Source organism: Hoplias malabaricus, unplaced genomic scaffold (genome assembly GCF_029633855.1).
Source record: "Hoplias malabaricus isolate fHopMal1 unplaced genomic scaffold, fHopMal1.hap1 scaffold_154, whole genome shotgun sequence".
NCBI lineage: Eukaryota > Metazoa > Chordata > Actinopteri > Characiformes > Erythrinidae > Hoplias > Hoplias malabaricus.
The window spans coordinates 24,414-41,457 of NW_027101293.1; the positions used below are offsets into that span (position 1 = coordinate 24,414).

The window sequence follows — 17,044 nt, forward strand, 5'->3', positions numbered from 1 at the left end:
TCACAGAGTATTTTCACAAGTAAACAAACCCCTTTAACTCCAACTCGACGAGGGTGGGATTCGAACCCACGCGTGCAGAGCACAATGGATTAGCAGTCCATCGCCTTAACCTCTCTGCCACCTCGTCCGGCATACCTTTGCCACAGCTCATTTATGAAAACAGATGTATTATTCATATAGCTATTGACAGTGTTGCTAAAACAGAATGCTCAGGTAATTTCTGCTTATCTTGTCATCTATCTTCCAAAATCTTGATAAGAAACAATTTACATGGACTCAAAACAGCAATTGCAGAGATGCGTAGAACATAATATAAACACGTCATCCTCTTTGTAACAGAGTGATGGGGATCCAACATATGACGGAGCCCCAGGTACAGTAGCTGTGCGCTAGCCTGGTCACAGAGTATTTTCACAAGTAAACAAACCCCTTTAACTCCAACTCTACGAGGGTGGGATTCGAACCCACGCTTGCAGAGCACAATGGATTAGCAGTCCATCGCCTTAACCTCTCGGCCACCTCGTCCGGCATACCTTTGCCACAGCTTATTTATGAAAACAGATGTATTATTCATATAGCTGTTGACAGTGTTGCTAAAACAGAATGCTCACGTAATTTCTGCTTATCTTGTCATCTACCTTCCAAAATCTTGATAAGAAACAAATTACATGGACTCAAAACAGCAATTGCAGAGATGCGTAGAACATAATATAAACACGTCAACCTCTTTGTAACAGAGTGATGGGGATCCAACATAAGACAGAGCCCTCGGTATAGTAGCTGTGTGCTAGCCTGGTCACAGAGTATTTTCACAAGTAAACAAACCCCTTTAACTCAAACAGGGTGGGATTCGAACCCACGCGTGCAGAGCACAACGGATTAGCAGTCCATCGCCTTAACCTCTCGGCCACCTCGTCCGGCATACCATTGATTTGCCACAGGTCATTTATGAAAACAGATGTATTATTCATATAGCCGTTGACAGTGTTGCCGAAGCAGAATTCTCACTCCATTTCTTCTTATCTTGTCATCTACCTTCCAAAATCTTGATAAAAAACAACTAACATGGACTCAAAACAGCAATTGCAGAGATGCGTAGAACATATTATAAACAAGTCAACCTCTTTGTAACAGAGTGATGGGGATCCAACATAAGACGGGGCCCTGGGTACAGTAGCTGTGCGCTAGCCTGGTTACAGAGTATTTTCACAAGTAAACAAACCCCTTTAAATCCAACTCGACGAGGGTGGGATTCGAACCCACGCGTGCAGAGCACAATGGATTAGCAGTCCATCGCCTTAACCTCTCGGCCACCTCGTCCGGCATACCTTTGCCACAGCTCATTTATGAAAACAGATGTATTATTCATATAGCCGTTGACAGTGTTGGTGAAGCAGAATTCTCACATCATTTCTTCTTATCTTGTCATCTACCTTCCAAAATCTTGATAAAAAACAATTTACATGGACTCAAAACAGCAATTGCAGAGATGCGTAGAACATATTATAAACACGTCAACCTCTTTGTAACAGAGTGATGGGGATCCAACATAAGACTGAGCCCTCGGTACAGTAGCTGTGCGCTAGCCTGGTCACAGAGTATTTTCACAAGTAAACAAAACCCTTTAACTCCAACTCGACGAGGGTGGGATTCGAACCCACGCGTGCAGAGCACAATGGATTAGCAGTCCATCGCCTTAACCTCTCGGCCACCTCGTCCGGCATACCATTGATTTGCCACAGCTCATTTATGAAAACAGATGTATTATTCATATAGCCGTTGACAGTGTTGGTGAAGCAGAATTCTCACATCATTTCTTCTTATCTTGTCATCTACCTTCCAAAATCTTGATAAAAAACAATTTACATGGACTCAAGACAGCAATTGCAGAGATGCGTAGAACATATTATAAACAAGTCAACCTCTTTGTAACAGAGTGATGGGGATCCAACATAAGACGGAGCCCTGGGTACAGTAGCTGTGCGCTAGCCTGGTTGCAGAGTATTTTCACAAGTAAACAAACCCCTTTAAATCCAACTCGACGAGGGTGGGATTCGAACCCACGCGTGCAGAGCACAATGGATTAGCAGTCCATCGCCTTTACCTCTCGGCCACCTCGTCCGGCATACCATTGATTTGCCACAGCTCATTTATGAAAACAGATGTATTATTCATATAGCCGTTGACAGTGTTGCCGAAGCAGAATTCTCACATCATTTCTTCTTATCTTGTCATCTACCTTCCAAAATCTTGATAAAAAACAATTTACATGGACTCAAAACAGCAATTGCAGAGATGCGTAGAACATATTATAAACAAGTCAACCTCTTTGTAACAGAGTGATGGGGATCCAACATAAGACGGGGCCCTGGGTACAGTAGCTGTGCGCTAGCCTGGTTACAGAGTATTTTCACAAGTAAACAAACCCCTTTAAATCCAACTCGACGAGGGTGGGATTCGAACCCACGCGTGCAGAGCACAATGGATTAGCAGTCCATTGCCTTAACCTCTCGAACACCTCGCCCGGCATACCATTGATTTGCCACAGCTCATTTATGAAAACAGATGTATTATTCATATAGCTATTGACAGTGTTGCTAAAACAGAATGCTCAGGTAATTTCTGCTTATCTTGTCATCTACCTTCCAAAATCTTGATAAGAAACAATTTACATGGACTCAAAACAGCAATTGCAGAGATGCGTAGAACATAATATAAACACGTCAACCTCTTTGTAATAGAGTGATGGGGATCCAACATAAGACAGAGCCCTCGGTATAGTAGCTGTGTGCTAGCCTGGTCACAGAGTATTTTCACAAGTAAACAAACCCCTTTAACTCCAACTCGACGAGGGTGGGATTCGAACCCACGCGTGCAGAGCACAATGGATTAGCAGTCCATTGCCTTAACCTCTCTGCCACCTCGTCCAGCATACCATTGATTTGCCACAGGTCATTTATGAAAACAGATGTATTATTCATATAGCCGTTGACAGTGTTGCCGAAGCAGAATTCTCACATCATTTCTACTTATCTTGTCATCTACCTTCCAAAATCTTGATAAGAAACAATTTACATGGACTCAAAACAGCAATTGCAGAGATGCGTAGAACATAATATAAACACGTCAACCTCTTTGTAACAGAGTGATGGGGATCCAACATAAGACGGAGCCCTCGGTATAGTAGCTGTGCGCTAGCCTGGTCACAGAGTATTTTCACAAGTAAACAAACCCCTTTAACTCCAACTCGACGAGGGTGGGATTCGAACCCACGCGTGCAGAGCACAATGGATTAGCAGTCCATCGCCTTAACCTCTCGGCCACCTCGTCCGGCATACCATTGATTTGCCACAGCTCATTTATGAAAACAGATGTATTATTCATATAGCTATTGACAGTGTTGCTAAAACAGAATGCTCAGGTAATTTCTGCTTATCTTGTCATCTACCTTCCAAAATCTTGATAAGAAACAATTTACATGGACTCAAAACAGCAATTGCAGAGATGCGTAGAACATAATATAAACACGTCAACCTCTTTGTAATAGAGTGATGGGGATCCAACATAAGACAGAGCCCTCGGTATAGTAGCTGTGTGCTAGCCTGGTCACAGAGTATTTTCACAAGTAAACAAACCCCTTTAACTCCAACTCGACGAGGGTGGGATTCAAACCCACGCGTGCAGAGCACAATGGATTAGCAGTCCATCGCCTTAACCTCTCGGCCACCTCGTCCGGCATACCATTGATTTGCCACAGCTCATTTATGAAAACAGATGTATTATTCATATAGCTATTGACAGTGTTGCTAAAACAGAATGCTCAGGTAATTTCTGCTTATCTTGTCATCTACCTTCCAAAATCTTGATAAGAAACAATTTACATGGACTCAAAACAGCAATTGCAGAGATGCGTAGAACATAATATAAACACGTCAACCTCTTTGTAATAGAGTGATGGGGATCCAACATAAGACAGAGCCCTCGGTATAGTAGCTGTGTGCTAGCCTGGTCACAGAGTATTTTCACAAGTAAACAAACCCCTTTAACTCAAACAGGGTGGGATTCGAACCCACGCGTGCAGAGCACAACGGATTAGCAGTCCATCGCCTTAACCTCTCGGCCACCTCGTCCGGCATACCATTGATTTGCCACAGGTCATTTATGAAAACAGATGTATTATTCATATAGCCGTTGACAGTGTTGCCGAAGCAGAATTCTCACTCCATTTCTTCTTATCTTGTCATCTACCTTCCAAAATCTTGATAAAAAACAACTAACATGGACTCAAAACAGCAATTGCAGAGATGCGTAGAACATATTATAAACAAGTCAACCTCTTTGTAACAGAGTGATGGGGATCCAACATAAGACGGGGCCCTGGGTACAGTAGCTGTGCGCTAGCCTGGTTACAGAGTATTTTCACAAGTAAACAAACCCCTTTAAATCCAACTCGACGAGGGTGGGATTCGAACCCACGCGTGCAGAGCACAATGGATTAGCAGTCCATCGCCTTAACCTCTCGGCCACCTCGTCCGGCATACCTTTGCCACAGCTCATTTATGAAAACAGATGTATTATTCATATAGCCGTTGACAGTGTTGGTGAAGCAGAATTCTCACATCATTTCTTCTTATCTTGTCATCTACCTTCCAAAATCTTGATAAAAAACAATTTACATGGACTCAAGACAGCAATTGCAGAGATGCGTAGAACATATTATAAACAAGTCAACCTCTTTGTAACAGAGTGATGGGGATCCAACATAAGACGGAGCCCTGGGTACAGTAGCTGTGCGCTAGCCTGGTTGCAGAGTATTTTCACAAGTAAACAAACCCCTTTAAATCCAACTCGACGAGGGTGGGATTCGAACCCACGCGTGCAGAGCACAATGGATTAGCAGTCCATCGCCTTTACCTCTCGGCCACCTCGTCCGGCATACCATTGATTTGCCACAGCTCATTTATGAAAACAGATGTATTATTCATATAGCCGTTGACAGTGTTGCCGAAGCAGAATTCTCACATCATTTCTTCTTATCTTGTCATCTACCTTCCAAAATCTTGATAAAAAACAATTTACATGGACTCAAAACAGCAATTGCAGAGATGCGTAGAACATATTATAAACAAGTCAACCTCTTTGTAACAGAGTGATGGGGATCCAACATAAGACGGGGCCCTGGGTACAGTAGCTGTGCGCTAGCCTGGTTACAGAGTATTTTCACAAGTAAACAAACCCCTTTAAATCCAACTCGACGAGGGTGGGATTCGAACCCACGCGTGCAGAGCACAATGGATTAGCAGTCCATCGCCTTAACCTCTCGGCCACCTCGTCCGGCATACCTTTGCCACAGCTCATTTATGAAAACAGATGTATTATTCATATAGCCGTTGACAGTGTTGGTGAAGCAGAATTCTCACATCATTTCTTCTTATCTTGTCATCTACTTTCCAAAATCTTGATAAAAAACAATTTACATGGACTCAAGACAGCAATTGCAGAGATGCGTAGAACATATTATAAACAAGTCAACCTCTTTGTAACAGAGTGATGGGGATCCAACATAAGACGGAGCCCTGGGTACAGTAGCTGTGCGCTAGCCTGGTTGCAGAGTATTTTCACAAGTAAACAAACCCCTTTAAATCCAACTCGACGAGGGTGGGATTCGAACCCACGCGTGCAGAGCACAATGGATTAGCAGTCCATCGCCTTTACCTCTCGGCCACCTCGTCCGGCATACCATTGATTTGCCACAGCTCATTTATGAAAACAGATGTATTATTCATATAGCCGTTGACAGTGTTGCCGAAGCAGAATTCTCACATCATTTCTTCTTATCTTGTCATCTACCTTCCAAAATCTTGATAAAAAACAATTTACATGGACTCAAAACAGCAATTGCAGAGATGCGTAGAACATAATATAAACACGTCAACCTCTTTGTAACAGAGTGATGGGGATCCAACATAAGACGGAGCCCTCGGTATAGTAGCTGTGCGCTAGCCTGGTCACAGAGTATTTTCACAAGTAAACAAACCCCTTTAACTCCAACTCGACGAGGGTGGGATTCGAACCCACGCGTGCAGAGCACAATGGATTAGCAGTCCATCGCCTTAACCTCTCGGCCACCTCGTCCGGCATACCATTGATTTGCCACAGGTCATTTATGAAAACAGATGTATTATTCATATAGCCGTTGACAGTGTTGGTGAAGCAGAATTCTCACATCATTTCTTCTTATCTTGTCATCTACCTTCCAAAATCTTGATAAAAAACAATTTACATGGACTCAAAACAGAAATTGCAGAGATGCGTAGAACATATTATAAACACGTCAACCTCTTTGTAACAGAGTGATGGGGATCCAACATAAGACGGAGCCCTCAGTATAGTAGCTGTGCGCTAGCCTGGTTACAGAGTATTTTCACAAGTAAGCAAACCCCTTTAAATCCAACTCGACGAGGGTGGGATTCGAACCCACGCGTGCAGAGCACAATGGATTAGCAGTCCATCGCCTTAACCTCTCGGCCACCTCGTCCGGCATACCATTGATCTGCCACAGCTCATTTATGAAAACAGATGTATTATTCATATAGCTATTGACAGTGTTGCTAAGACAGAACGCTCAGGTAATTTCTGCTTATCTTGTCATCTACCTTCCAAAATCTTGATAAGAAACAATTTACATGGACTCAAAACAGCAATTGCAGAGATGCGTAGAACATAATATAAACACGTCAACCTCTTTGTAATAGAGTGATGGGGATCCAACATAAGACAGAGCCCTCGGTATAGTAGCTGTGTGCTAGCCTGGTCACAGAGTATTTTCACAAGTAAACAAACCCCTTTAACTCCAACTCAACGAGGGTGGGATTCGAACCCACGCGTGCAGAGCACAATGGATTAGCAGTCCATCGCCTTAACCTCTCGGCCACCTCGTCCGGCATACCTTTGCCACAGCTCATTTATGAAAACAGATGTATTATTCATATAGCCGTTGACAGTGTTGGTGAAGCAGAATTCTCACATCATTTCTTCTTATCTTGTCATCTAACTTCCAAAATCTTGATAAAAAACAATTTACATGGACTCAAAACAGCAATTGCAGAGATGCGTAGAACATATTATAAACACGTCAACCTCTTTGTAACAGAGTGATGGGGATCCAACATAAGACTGAGCCCTCGGTACAGTAGCTGTGCGCTAGCCTGGTCACAGAGTATTTTCACAAGTAAACAAACCCCTTTAACTCCAACTCGACGAGGGTGGGATTCGAACCCACGCGTGCAGAGCACAATGGATTAGCAGTCCATCGCCTTAACCTCTCGGCCACCTCTTCCGGCATACCATTGATTTGCCACAGCTCATTTATGAAAACAGATGTATTATTCATATAGCTATTGACAGTGTTGCTAAAACAGAATGCTCAGGTAATTTCTGCTTATCTTGTCATCTACCTTCCAAAATCTTTATAAGAAACAATTTACATGGACTCAAAACAGCAATTGCAGAGATGCGTAGAACATAATATAAACACGTCAACCTCTTTGTAATAGAGTGATGGGGATCCAACATAAGACAGAGCCCTCGGTATAGTAGCTGTGTGCTAGCCTGGTCACAGAGTATTTTCACAAGTAAACAAACCCCTTTAACTCCAACTCGACGAGGGTGGGATTCGAACCCACGCATGCAGAGCACAATGGATTAGCAGTCCATCGCCTTAACCTCTCGGCCACCTCGTCCGGCATACCATTGATTTGCCACAGGTCATTTATGAAAACAGATGTATTAATCATATAGCCGTTGACAGTGTTGCCGAAGCAGAATTCTCACATCATTTCTTCTTATCTTGTCATCTACCTTCCAAAATCTTGATAAAAAACAATTTACATGGACTCAAAACAGCAATTGCAGAGATGCGTAGAACATATTATAAACACGTCAACCTCTTTGTAACAGAGTGATGGGGATCCAACATAAGACGGAGCCCTCAGTACAGTAGCTGTGCGCTAGCCTGGTTACAGAGTATTTTCACAAGTAAACAAACCCCTTTAAATCCAACTCGACGAGGGTGGGATTCGAACCCACGCGTGCAGAGCACAATGGATTAGCAGTCCATCGCCTTAACCTCTCGGCCACCTCGCCCGGCATACCATTGATTTGCCACAGCTCATTTATGAAAACAGATGTATTATTCATATAGCTATTGACAGTGTTGCTAAAACAGAATGCTCAGGTAATTTCTGCTTATCTTGTCATCTACCTTCCAAAATCTTGATAAGAAACAATTTACATGGACTCAAAACAGCAATTGCAGAGATGCGTAGAACATAATATAAACACGTCAACCTCTTTGTAATAGAGTGATGGGGATCCAACATAAGACAGAGCCCTCGGTATAGTAGCTGTGTGCTAGCCTGGTCACAGAGTATTTTCACAAGTAAACAAACCCCTTTAACTCCAACTCGACGAGGGTGGGATTCGAACCCACGCGTGCAGAGCACAATGGATTAGCAGTCCATCGCCTTAACCTCTCGGCCACCTCGTCCGGCATACCTTTGCCACAGCTCATTTATGAAAACAGATGTATTATTCATATAGCCGTTGACAGTGTTGGTGAAGCAGAATTCTCACATCATTTCTTCTTATCTTGTCATCTAACTTCCAAAATCTTGATAAAAAACAATTTACATGGACTCAAAACAGCAATTGCAGAGATGCGTAGAACATATTATAAACACGTCAACCTCTTTGTAACAGAGTGATGGGGATCCAACATAAGACTGAGCCCTCGGTACAGTAGCTGTGCGCTAGCCTGGTCACAGAGTATTTTCACAAGTAAACAAACCCCTTTAACTCCAACTCGACGAGGGTGGGATTCGAACCCACGCGTGCAGAGCACAATGGATTAGCAGTCCATCGCCTTAACCTCTCGGCCACCTCTTCCGGCATACCATTGATTTGCCACAGCTCATTTATGAAAACAGATGTATTATTCATATAGCTATTGACAGTGTTGCTAAAACAGAATGCTCAGGTAATTTCTGCTTATCTTGTCATCTACCTTCCAAAATCTTTATAAGAAACAATTTACATGGACTCAAAACAGCAATTGCAGAGATGCGTAGAACATATTATAAACAAGTCAACCTCTTTGTAACAGAGTGATGGGGATCCAACATAAGACGGGGCCCTGGGTACAGTAGCTGTGCGCTAGCCTGGTTGCAGAGTATTTTCACAAGTAAACAAACCCCTTTAAATCCAACTCGACGAGGGTGGGATTCGAACCCACGCGTGCAGAGCACAATGGATTAGCAGTCCATCGCCTTAACCTCTCGGCCACCTCGTCCGGCATACCATTGATTTGCCACAGCTCATTTATGAAAACAGATGTATTATTCATATAGCCGTTGACAGTGTTGCCGAAGCAGAATTCTCACATCATTTCTTCTTATCTTGTCATCTACCTTCCAAAATCTTGATAAAAAACAATTTACATGGTCTCAAAACAGCAATTGCAGAGATGCGTAGAACATAATATAAACACGTCAACCTCTTTGTAACAGAGTGATGGGGATCCAACATAAGACGGAGCCCTCGGTATAGTAGCTGTGCGCTAGCCTGGTCACAGAGTATTTTCACAAGTAAACAAACCCCTTTAACTCCAACTCGACGAGGGTGGGATTCGAACCCACGCGTGCAGAGCACAACGGAATAGCAGTCCATCGCCTTAACCTCTCGGCCACCTCGTCCGGCATACCATTGATTTGCCACAGCTCATTTATGAAAACAGATGTATTATTCATATAGCCGTTGACAGTGTTGCCGAAGCAGAATTCTCACATCATTTCTTCTTATCTTGTCATCTACCTTCCAAAATCTTGATAAAAAACAATTTACATGGACTCAAAACAGCAATTGCAGAGATGCGTAGAACATATTATAAACAAGTCAACCTCTTTGTAACAGAGTGATGGGGATCCAACATAAGACGGGGCCCTGGGTACAGTAGCTGTGCGCTAGCCTGGTTACAGAGTATTTTCACAAGTAAACAAACCCCTTTAAATCCAACTCGACGAGGGTGGGATTCGAACCCACGCGTGCAGAGCACAATGGATTAGCAGTCCATCGCCTTAACCTCTCGGCCACCTCGTCCGGCATACCTTTGCCACAGCTCATTTATGAAAACAGATGTATTATTCATATAGCCGTTGACAGTGTTGGTGAAGCAGAATTCTCACATCATTTCTTCTTATCTTGTCATCTACTTTCCAAAATCTTGATAAAAAACAATTTACATGGACTCAAGACAGCAATTGCAGAGATGCGTAGAACATATTATAAACAAGTCAACCTCTTTGTAACAGAGTGATGGGGATCCAACATAAGACGGAGCCCTGGGTACAGTAGCTGTGCGCTAGCCTGGTTGCAGAGTATTTTCACAAGTAAACAAACCCCTTTAAATCCAACTCGACGAGGGTGGGATTCGAACCCACGCGTGCAGAGCACAATGGATTAGCAGTCCATCGCCTTTACCTCTCGGCCACCTCGTCCGGCATACCATTGATTTGCCACAGCTCATTTATGAAAACAGATGTATTATTCATATAGCCGTTGACAGTGTTGCCGAAGCAGAATTCTCACATCATTTCTTCTTATCTTGTCATCTACCTTCCAAAATCTTGATAAAAAACAATTTACATGGACTCAAAACAGCAATTGCAGAGATGCGTAGAACATAATATAAACACGTCAACCTCTTTGTAACAGAGTGATGGGGATCCAACATAAGACGGAGCCCTCGGTATAGTAGCTGTGCGCTAGCCTGGTCACAGAGTATTTTCACAAGTAAACAAACCCCTTTAACTCCAACTCGACGAGGGTGGGATTCGAACCCACGCGTGCAGAGCACAATGGATTAGCAGTCCATCGCCTTAACCTCTCGGCCACCTCGTCCGGCATACCATTGATTTGCCACAGGTCATTTATGAAAACAGATGTATTATTCATATAGCCGTTGACAGTGTTGGTGAAGCAGAATTCTCACATCATTTCTTCTTATCTTGTCATCTACCTTCCAAAATCTTGATAAAAAACAATTTACATGGACTCAAAACAGAAATTGCAGAGATGCGTAGAACATATTATAAACACGTCAACCTCTTTGTAACAGAGTGATGGGGATCCAACATAAGACGGAGCCCTCAGTATAGTAGCTGTGCGCTAGCCTGGTTACAGAGTATTTTCACAAGTAAGCAAACCCCTTTAAATCCAACTCGACGAGGGTGGGATTCGAACCCACGCGTGCAGAGCACAATGGATTAGCAGTCCATCGCCTTAACCTCTCGGCCACCTCGTCCGGCATACCATTGATCTGCCACAGCTCATTTATGAAAACAGATGTATTATTCATATAGCTATTGACAGTGTTGCTAAGACAGAACGCTCAGGTAATTTCTGCTTATCTTGTCATCTACCTTCCAAAATCTTGATAAGAAACAATTTACATGGACTCAAAACAGCAATTGCAGAGATGCGTAGAACATAATATAAACACGTCAACCTCTTTGTAATAGAGTGATGGGGATCCAACATAAGACAGAGCCCTCGGTATAGTAGCTGTGTGCTAGCCTGGTCACAGAGTATTTTCACAAGTAAACAAACCCCTTTAACTCCAACTCAACGAGGGTGGGATTCGAACCCACGCGTGCAGAGCACAATGGATTAGCAGTCCATCGCCTTAACCTCTCGGCCACCTCGTCCGGCATACCTTTGCCACAGCTCATTTATGAAAACAGATGTATTATTCATATAGCCGTTGACAGTGTTGGTGAAGCAGAATTCTCACATCATTTCTTCTTATCTTGTCATCTAACTTCCAAAATCTTGATAAAAAACAATTTACATGGACTCAAAACAGCAATTGCAGAGATGCGTAGAACATATTATAAACACGTCAACCTCTTTGTAACAGAGTGATGGGGATCCAACATAAGACTGAGCCCTCGGTACAGTAGCTGTGCGCTAGCCTGGTCACAGAGTATTTTCACAAGTAAACAAACCCCTTTAACTCCAACTCGACGAGGGTGGGATTCGAACCCACGCGTGCAGAGCACAATGGATTAGCAGTCCATCGCCTTAACCTCTCGGCCACCTCTTCCGGCATACCATTGATTTGCCACAGCTCATTTATGAAAACAGATGTATTATTCATATAGCTATTGACAGTGTTGCTAAAACAGAATGCTCAGGTAATTTCTGCTTATCTTGTCATCTACCTTCCAAAATCTTTATAAGAAACAATTTACATGGACTCAAAACAGCAATTGCAGAGATGCGTAGAACATAATATAAACACGTCAACCTCTTTGTAATAGAGTGATGGGGATCCAACATAAGACAGAGCCCTCGGTATAGTAGCTGTGTGCTAGCCTGGTCACAGAGTATTTTCACAAGTAAACAAACCCCTTTAACTCCAACTCGACGAGGGTGGGTTTCGAACCCACGCATGCAGAGCACAATGGATTAGCAGTCCATCGCCTTAACCTCTCGGCCACCTCGTCCGGCATACCATTGATTTGCCACAGGTCATTTATGAAAACAGATGTATTAATCATATAGCCGTTGACAGTGTTGCCGAAGCAGAATTCTCACATCATTTCTTCTTATCTTGTCATCTACCTTCCAAAATCTTGATAAAAAACAATTTACATGGACTCAAAACAGCAATTGCAGAGATGCGTAGAACATATTATAAACACGTCAACCTCTTTGTAACAGAGTGATGGGGATCCAACATAAGACGGAGCCCTCAGTACAGTAGCTGTGCGCTAGCCTGGTTACAGAGTATTTTCACAAGTAAACAAACCCCTTTAAATCCAACTCGACGAGGGTGGGATTCGAACCCACGCGTGCAGAGCACAATGGATTAGCAGTCCATCGCCTTAACCTCTCGGCCACCTCGCCCGGCATACCATTGATTTGCCACAGCTCATTTATGAAAACAGATGTATTATTCATATAGCTATTGACAGTGTTGCTAAAACAGAATGCTCAGGTAATTTCTGCTTATCTTGTCATCTACCTTCCAAAATCTTGATAAGAAACAATTTACATGGACTCAAAACAGCAATTGCAGAGATGCGTAGAACATAATATAAACACGTCAACCTCTTTGTAATAGAGTGATGGGGATCCAACATAAGACAGAGCCCTCGGTATAGTAGCTGTGTGCTAGCCTGGTCACAGAGTATTTTCACAAGTAAACAAACCCCTTTAACTCCAACTCGACGAGGGTGGGATTCGAACCCACGCGTGCAGAGCACAATGGATTAGCAGTCCATCGCCTTAACCTCTCGGCCACCTCGTCCGGCATACCTTTGCCACAGCTCATTTATGAAAACAGATGTATTATTCATATAGCCGTTGACAGTGTTGGTGAAGCAGAATTCTCACATCATTTCTTCTTATCTTGTCATCTAACTTCCAAAATCTTGATAAAAAACAATTTACATGGACTCAAAACAGCAATTGCAGAGATGCGTAGAACATATTATAAACACGTCAACCTCTTTGTAACAGAGTGATGGGGATCCAACATAAGACTGAGCCCTCGGTACAGTAGCTGTGCGCTAGCCTGGTCACAGAGTATTTTCACAAGTAAACAAACCCCTTTAACTCCAACTCGACGAGGGTGGGATTCGAACCCACGCGTGCAGAGCACAATGGATTAGCAGTCCATCGCCTTAACCTCTCGGCCACCTCTTCCGGCATACCATTGATTTGCCACAGCTCATTTATGAAAACAGATGTATTATTCGTATAGCTATTGACAGTGTTGCTAAAACAGAATGCTCAGGTAATTTCTGCTTATCTTGTCATCTACCTTCCAAAATCTTTATAAGAAACAATTTACATGGACTCAAAACAGCAATTGCAGAGATGCGTAGAACATATTATAAACAAGTCAACCTCTTTGTAACAGAGTGATGGGGATCCAACATAAGACGGGGCCCTGGGTACAGTAGCTGTGCGCTAGCCTGGTTGCAGAGTATTTTCACAAGTAAACAAACCCCTTTAAATCCAACTCGACGAGGGTGGGATTCGAACCCACGCGTGCAGAGCACAATGGATTAGCAGTCCATCGCCTTAACCTCTCGGCCACCTCGTCCGGCATACCATTGATTTGCCACAGCTCATTTATGAAAACAGATGTATTATTCATATAGCCGTTGACAGTGTTGCCGAAGCAGAATTCTCACATCATTTCTTCTTATCTTGTCATCTACCTTCCAAAATCTTGATAAAAAACAATTTACATGGTCTCAAAACAGCAATTGCAGAGATGCGTAGAACATAATATAAACACGTCAACCTCTTTGTAACAGAGTGATGGGGATCCAACATAAGACGGAGCCCTCGGTATAGTAGCTGTGCGCTAGCCTGGTCACAGAGTATTTTCACAAGTAAACAAACCCCTTTAACTCCAACTCGACGAGGGTGGGATTCGAACCCACGCGTGCAGAGCACAACGGAATAGCAGTCCATCGCCTTAACCTCTCGGCCACCTCGTCCGGCATACCATTGATTTGCCACAGCTCATTTATGAAAACAGATGTATTATTCATATAGCCGTTGACAGTGTTGCCGAAGCAGAATTCTCACATCATTTCTTCTTATCTTGTCATCTACCTTCCAAAATCTTGATAAAAAACAATTTACATGGACTCAAAACAGCAATTGCAGAGATGCGTAGAACATATTATAAACAAGTCAACCTCTTTGTAACAGAGTGATGGGGATCCAACATAAGACGGGGCCCTGGGTACAGTAGCTGTGCGCTAGCCTGGTTACAGAGTATTTTCACAAGTAAACAAACCCCTTTAAATCCAACTCGACGAGGGTGGGATTCGAACCCACGCGTGCAGAGCACAATGGATTAGCAGTCCATCGCCTTAACCTCTCGGCCACCTCGTCCGGCATACCTTTGCCACAGCTCATTTATGAAAACAGATGTATTATTCATATAGCCGTTGACAGTGTTGGTGAAGCAGAATTCTCACATCATTTCTTCTTATCTTGTCATCTACCTTCCAAAATCTTGATAAAAAACAATTTACATGGACTCAAGACAGCAATTGCAGAGATGCGTAGAACATATTATAAACAAGTCAACCTCTTTGTAACAGAGTGATGGGGATCCAACATAAGACGGAGCCCTGGGTACAGTAGCTGTGCGCTAGCCTGGTTGCAGAGTATTTTCACAAGTAAACAAACCCCTTTAAATCCAACTCGACGAGGGTGGGATTCGAACCCACGCGTGCAGAGCACAATGGATTAGCAGTCCATCGCCTTTACCTCTCGGCCACCTCGTCCGGCATACCATTGATTTGCCACAGCTCATTTATGAAAACAGATGTATTATTCATATAGCCGTTGACAGTGTTGCCGAAGCAGAATTCTCACATCATTTCTTCTTATCTTGTCATCTACCTTCCAAAATCTTGATAAAAAACAATTTACATGGACTCAAAACAGCAATTGCAGAGATGCGTAGAACATAATATAAACACGTCAACCTCTTTGTAATAGAGTGATGGGGATCCAACATAAGACAGAGCCCTCGGTATAGTAGCTGTGTGCTAGCCTGGTCACAGAGTATTTTCACAAGTAAACAAACCCCTTTAACTCAAACAGGGTGGGATTCGAACCCACGCGTGCAGAGCACAACGGATTAGCAGTCCATCGCCTTAACCTCTCGGCCACCTCGTCCGGCATACCATTGATTTGCCACAGGTCATTTATGAAAACAGATGTATTATTCATATAGCCGTTGACAGTGTTGCCGAAGCAGAATTCTCACTCCATTTCTTCTTATCTTGTCATCTACCTTCCAAAATCTTGATAAAAAACAACTAAAATGGACTCAAAACAGCAATTGCAGAGATGTGTAGAACATATTATAAACAAGTCAACCTCTTTGTAACAGAGTGATGGGGATCCAACATAAGACAGGGCCCTGGGTACAGTAGCTGTGCGCTAGCCTGGTTACAGAGTATTTTCACAAGTAAACAAACCCCTTTAAATCCAACTCGACGAGGGTGGGATTCGAACCCACGCGTGCAGAGCACAATGGATTAGCAGTCCATCGCCTTAACCTCTCGGCCACCTCGTCCGGCATACCTTTGCCACAGCTCATTTATGAAAACAGATGTATTATTCATATAGCTATTGACAGTGTTGCTAAAACAGAATGCTCAGGTAATTTCTGCTTATCTTGTCATCTACCTTCCAAAATCTTGATAAGAAACAATTTACATGGACTCAAAACAGCAATTGCAGAGATGCGTAGAACATAATATAAACACGTCAACCTCTTTGTAACAGAGTGATAGGGATCCAACATAAGACGGAGCCCTCGGTAGAGTAGGTGTGCGCTAGCCTGGTCACAGAGTATTTTCACAAGTAAACAAACCCCTTTAACTCCAACTCGACGAGGGTGGGATTCGAACCCACGCGTGCAGAGCACAATGGATTAGCAGTCCATCGCCTTAACCTCTCGGCCACCTCGTCCAGCATACCATTGATTTGCCACAGGTCATTTATGAAAACAGATGTATTATTCATATAGCCGTTGACAGTGTTGCCGAAGCAGAATTCTCACATCATTTCTTCTTATCTTGTCATCTACCTTCCAAAATCTTGATAAGAAACAATTTACATGGACTCAAAACAGCAATTGCAGAGATGCGTAGAACATAATATAAACACGTCAACCTCTTTGTAACAGAGTGATGGGGATCCAACACAAGACGGAGCCCTCGGTATAGTAGCTGGGCGCTAGCCTGGTCACAGAGTATTTTCACAAGTAAACAAACCCCTTTAACTCCAACTCGACGAGGGTGGGATTCGAACCCACGCGTGCAGAGCACAATGGATTAGCAGTCCATCGCCTTAACCTCTCTGCCACCTCGTCCGGCATACCTTTGCCACAGCTCATTTATGAAAACAGATGTATTATTCATATAGCTATTGACAGTGTTGC

General features: G+C 43.2%; 43 non-coding genes across 43 annotated transcripts; all 43 read right to left on the reverse strand.

The window, feature by feature from the left end:
* Positions 1-45: 45 nt before the first annotated feature.
* On the reverse strand, positions 46-127 carry trnas-gcu (transfer RNA serine (anticodon GCU)). Its single transcript has one exon. It is a non-coding gene; the product is annotated as a tRNA-Ser (tRNA).
* Positions 128-443: 316 nt separating this feature from the next.
* Positions 444-525, reverse strand: trnas-gcu (transfer RNA serine (anticodon GCU)). Its single transcript has one exon. It is a non-coding gene; the product is annotated as a tRNA-Ser (tRNA).
* Positions 526-835: 310 nt separating this feature from the next.
* On the reverse strand, positions 836-918 carry trnas-gcu (transfer RNA serine (anticodon GCU)). The gene has a single exon. It is a non-coding gene; the product is annotated as a tRNA-Ser (tRNA).
* A 320-nt stretch (positions 919-1,238) lies between these two features.
* trnas-gcu (transfer RNA serine (anticodon GCU)) lies at positions 1,239-1,320 on the reverse strand. The gene has a single exon. It is a non-coding gene; the product is annotated as a tRNA-Ser (tRNA).
* Positions 1,321-1,636: 316 nt separating this feature from the next.
* On the reverse strand, positions 1,637-1,718 carry trnas-gcu (transfer RNA serine (anticodon GCU)). The gene has a single exon. It is a non-coding gene; the product is annotated as a tRNA-Ser (tRNA).
* A 321-nt stretch (positions 1,719-2,039) lies between these two features.
* Positions 2,040-2,121, reverse strand: trnas-gcu (transfer RNA serine (anticodon GCU)). Its single transcript has one exon. It is a non-coding gene; the product is annotated as a tRNA-Ser (tRNA).
* Positions 2,122-2,442: 321 nt separating this feature from the next.
* Positions 2,443-2,524, reverse strand: trnas-gcu (transfer RNA serine (anticodon GCU)). Its single transcript has one exon. It is a non-coding gene; the product is annotated as a tRNA-Ser (tRNA).
* Positions 2,525-2,845: 321 nt separating this feature from the next.
* Positions 2,846-2,927, reverse strand: trnas-gcu (transfer RNA serine (anticodon GCU)). Its single transcript has one exon. It is a non-coding gene; the product is annotated as a tRNA-Ser (tRNA).
* A 321-nt stretch (positions 2,928-3,248) lies between these two features.
* trnas-gcu (transfer RNA serine (anticodon GCU)) lies at positions 3,249-3,330 on the reverse strand. The gene has a single exon. It is a non-coding gene; the product is annotated as a tRNA-Ser (tRNA).
* A 321-nt stretch (positions 3,331-3,651) lies between these two features.
* trnas-gcu (transfer RNA serine (anticodon GCU)) lies at positions 3,652-3,733 on the reverse strand. The gene has a single exon. It is a non-coding gene; the product is annotated as a tRNA-Ser (tRNA).
* Positions 3,734-4,048: 315 nt separating this feature from the next.
* trnas-gcu (transfer RNA serine (anticodon GCU)) lies at positions 4,049-4,131 on the reverse strand. The gene has a single exon. It is a non-coding gene; the product is annotated as a tRNA-Ser (tRNA).
* Positions 4,132-4,451: 320 nt separating this feature from the next.
* On the reverse strand, positions 4,452-4,533 carry trnas-gcu (transfer RNA serine (anticodon GCU)). Its single transcript has one exon. It is a non-coding gene; the product is annotated as a tRNA-Ser (tRNA).
* Positions 4,534-4,849: 316 nt separating this feature from the next.
* Positions 4,850-4,931, reverse strand: trnas-gcu (transfer RNA serine (anticodon GCU)). The gene has a single exon. It is a non-coding gene; the product is annotated as a tRNA-Ser (tRNA).
* Positions 4,932-5,252: 321 nt separating this feature from the next.
* Positions 5,253-5,334, reverse strand: trnas-gcu (transfer RNA serine (anticodon GCU)). The gene has a single exon. It is a non-coding gene; the product is annotated as a tRNA-Ser (tRNA).
* A 316-nt stretch (positions 5,335-5,650) lies between these two features.
* On the reverse strand, positions 5,651-5,732 carry trnas-gcu (transfer RNA serine (anticodon GCU)). Its single transcript has one exon. It is a non-coding gene; the product is annotated as a tRNA-Ser (tRNA).
* A 321-nt stretch (positions 5,733-6,053) lies between these two features.
* Positions 6,054-6,135, reverse strand: trnas-gcu (transfer RNA serine (anticodon GCU)). The gene has a single exon. It is a non-coding gene; the product is annotated as a tRNA-Ser (tRNA).
* A 321-nt stretch (positions 6,136-6,456) lies between these two features.
* On the reverse strand, positions 6,457-6,538 carry trnas-gcu (transfer RNA serine (anticodon GCU)). Its single transcript has one exon. It is a non-coding gene; the product is annotated as a tRNA-Ser (tRNA).
* A 321-nt stretch (positions 6,539-6,859) lies between these two features.
* Positions 6,860-6,941, reverse strand: trnas-gcu (transfer RNA serine (anticodon GCU)). Its single transcript has one exon. It is a non-coding gene; the product is annotated as a tRNA-Ser (tRNA).
* Positions 6,942-7,257: 316 nt separating this feature from the next.
* On the reverse strand, positions 7,258-7,339 carry trnas-gcu (transfer RNA serine (anticodon GCU)). Its single transcript has one exon. It is a non-coding gene; the product is annotated as a tRNA-Ser (tRNA).
* A 321-nt stretch (positions 7,340-7,660) lies between these two features.
* On the reverse strand, positions 7,661-7,742 carry trnas-gcu (transfer RNA serine (anticodon GCU)). The gene has a single exon. It is a non-coding gene; the product is annotated as a tRNA-Ser (tRNA).
* A 321-nt stretch (positions 7,743-8,063) lies between these two features.
* On the reverse strand, positions 8,064-8,145 carry trnas-gcu (transfer RNA serine (anticodon GCU)). Its single transcript has one exon. It is a non-coding gene; the product is annotated as a tRNA-Ser (tRNA).
* Positions 8,146-8,466: 321 nt separating this feature from the next.
* trnas-gcu (transfer RNA serine (anticodon GCU)) lies at positions 8,467-8,548 on the reverse strand. The gene has a single exon. It is a non-coding gene; the product is annotated as a tRNA-Ser (tRNA).
* Positions 8,549-8,864: 316 nt separating this feature from the next.
* trnas-gcu (transfer RNA serine (anticodon GCU)) lies at positions 8,865-8,946 on the reverse strand. The gene has a single exon. It is a non-coding gene; the product is annotated as a tRNA-Ser (tRNA).
* A 321-nt stretch (positions 8,947-9,267) lies between these two features.
* trnas-gcu (transfer RNA serine (anticodon GCU)) lies at positions 9,268-9,349 on the reverse strand. The gene has a single exon. It is a non-coding gene; the product is annotated as a tRNA-Ser (tRNA).
* Positions 9,350-9,670: 321 nt separating this feature from the next.
* On the reverse strand, positions 9,671-9,752 carry trnas-gcu (transfer RNA serine (anticodon GCU)). Its single transcript has one exon. It is a non-coding gene; the product is annotated as a tRNA-Ser (tRNA).
* A 321-nt stretch (positions 9,753-10,073) lies between these two features.
* Positions 10,074-10,155, reverse strand: trnas-gcu (transfer RNA serine (anticodon GCU)). The gene has a single exon. It is a non-coding gene; the product is annotated as a tRNA-Ser (tRNA).
* Positions 10,156-10,471: 316 nt separating this feature from the next.
* trnas-gcu (transfer RNA serine (anticodon GCU)) lies at positions 10,472-10,553 on the reverse strand. The gene has a single exon. It is a non-coding gene; the product is annotated as a tRNA-Ser (tRNA).
* Positions 10,554-10,874: 321 nt separating this feature from the next.
* trnas-gcu (transfer RNA serine (anticodon GCU)) lies at positions 10,875-10,956 on the reverse strand. The gene has a single exon. It is a non-coding gene; the product is annotated as a tRNA-Ser (tRNA).
* Positions 10,957-11,277: 321 nt separating this feature from the next.
* trnas-gcu (transfer RNA serine (anticodon GCU)) lies at positions 11,278-11,359 on the reverse strand. The gene has a single exon. It is a non-coding gene; the product is annotated as a tRNA-Ser (tRNA).
* A 321-nt stretch (positions 11,360-11,680) lies between these two features.
* trnas-gcu (transfer RNA serine (anticodon GCU)) lies at positions 11,681-11,762 on the reverse strand. Its single transcript has one exon. It is a non-coding gene; the product is annotated as a tRNA-Ser (tRNA).
* A 316-nt stretch (positions 11,763-12,078) lies between these two features.
* trnas-gcu (transfer RNA serine (anticodon GCU)) lies at positions 12,079-12,160 on the reverse strand. The gene has a single exon. It is a non-coding gene; the product is annotated as a tRNA-Ser (tRNA).
* Positions 12,161-12,481: 321 nt separating this feature from the next.
* Positions 12,482-12,563, reverse strand: trnas-gcu (transfer RNA serine (anticodon GCU)). Its single transcript has one exon. It is a non-coding gene; the product is annotated as a tRNA-Ser (tRNA).
* A 321-nt stretch (positions 12,564-12,884) lies between these two features.
* On the reverse strand, positions 12,885-12,966 carry trnas-gcu (transfer RNA serine (anticodon GCU)). Its single transcript has one exon. It is a non-coding gene; the product is annotated as a tRNA-Ser (tRNA).
* Positions 12,967-13,287: 321 nt separating this feature from the next.
* trnas-gcu (transfer RNA serine (anticodon GCU)) lies at positions 13,288-13,369 on the reverse strand. Its single transcript has one exon. It is a non-coding gene; the product is annotated as a tRNA-Ser (tRNA).
* Positions 13,370-13,685: 316 nt separating this feature from the next.
* trnas-gcu (transfer RNA serine (anticodon GCU)) lies at positions 13,686-13,767 on the reverse strand. The gene has a single exon. It is a non-coding gene; the product is annotated as a tRNA-Ser (tRNA).
* Positions 13,768-14,088: 321 nt separating this feature from the next.
* trnas-gcu (transfer RNA serine (anticodon GCU)) lies at positions 14,089-14,170 on the reverse strand. The gene has a single exon. It is a non-coding gene; the product is annotated as a tRNA-Ser (tRNA).
* Positions 14,171-14,491: 321 nt separating this feature from the next.
* Positions 14,492-14,573, reverse strand: trnas-gcu (transfer RNA serine (anticodon GCU)). The gene has a single exon. It is a non-coding gene; the product is annotated as a tRNA-Ser (tRNA).
* Positions 14,574-14,894: 321 nt separating this feature from the next.
* trnas-gcu (transfer RNA serine (anticodon GCU)) lies at positions 14,895-14,976 on the reverse strand. Its single transcript has one exon. It is a non-coding gene; the product is annotated as a tRNA-Ser (tRNA).
* Positions 14,977-15,292: 316 nt separating this feature from the next.
* trnas-gcu (transfer RNA serine (anticodon GCU)) lies at positions 15,293-15,374 on the reverse strand. The gene has a single exon. It is a non-coding gene; the product is annotated as a tRNA-Ser (tRNA).
* Positions 15,375-15,689: 315 nt separating this feature from the next.
* trnas-gcu (transfer RNA serine (anticodon GCU)) lies at positions 15,690-15,772 on the reverse strand. Its single transcript has one exon. It is a non-coding gene; the product is annotated as a tRNA-Ser (tRNA).
* A 320-nt stretch (positions 15,773-16,092) lies between these two features.
* On the reverse strand, positions 16,093-16,174 carry trnas-gcu (transfer RNA serine (anticodon GCU)). The gene has a single exon. It is a non-coding gene; the product is annotated as a tRNA-Ser (tRNA).
* Positions 16,175-16,490: 316 nt separating this feature from the next.
* Positions 16,491-16,572, reverse strand: trnas-gcu (transfer RNA serine (anticodon GCU)). The gene has a single exon. It is a non-coding gene; the product is annotated as a tRNA-Ser (tRNA).
* Positions 16,573-16,893: 321 nt separating this feature from the next.
* Positions 16,894-16,975, reverse strand: trnas-gcu (transfer RNA serine (anticodon GCU)). Its single transcript has one exon. It is a non-coding gene; the product is annotated as a tRNA-Ser (tRNA).
* Between the last annotated feature and the right edge of the window lie 69 nt (positions 16,976-17,044).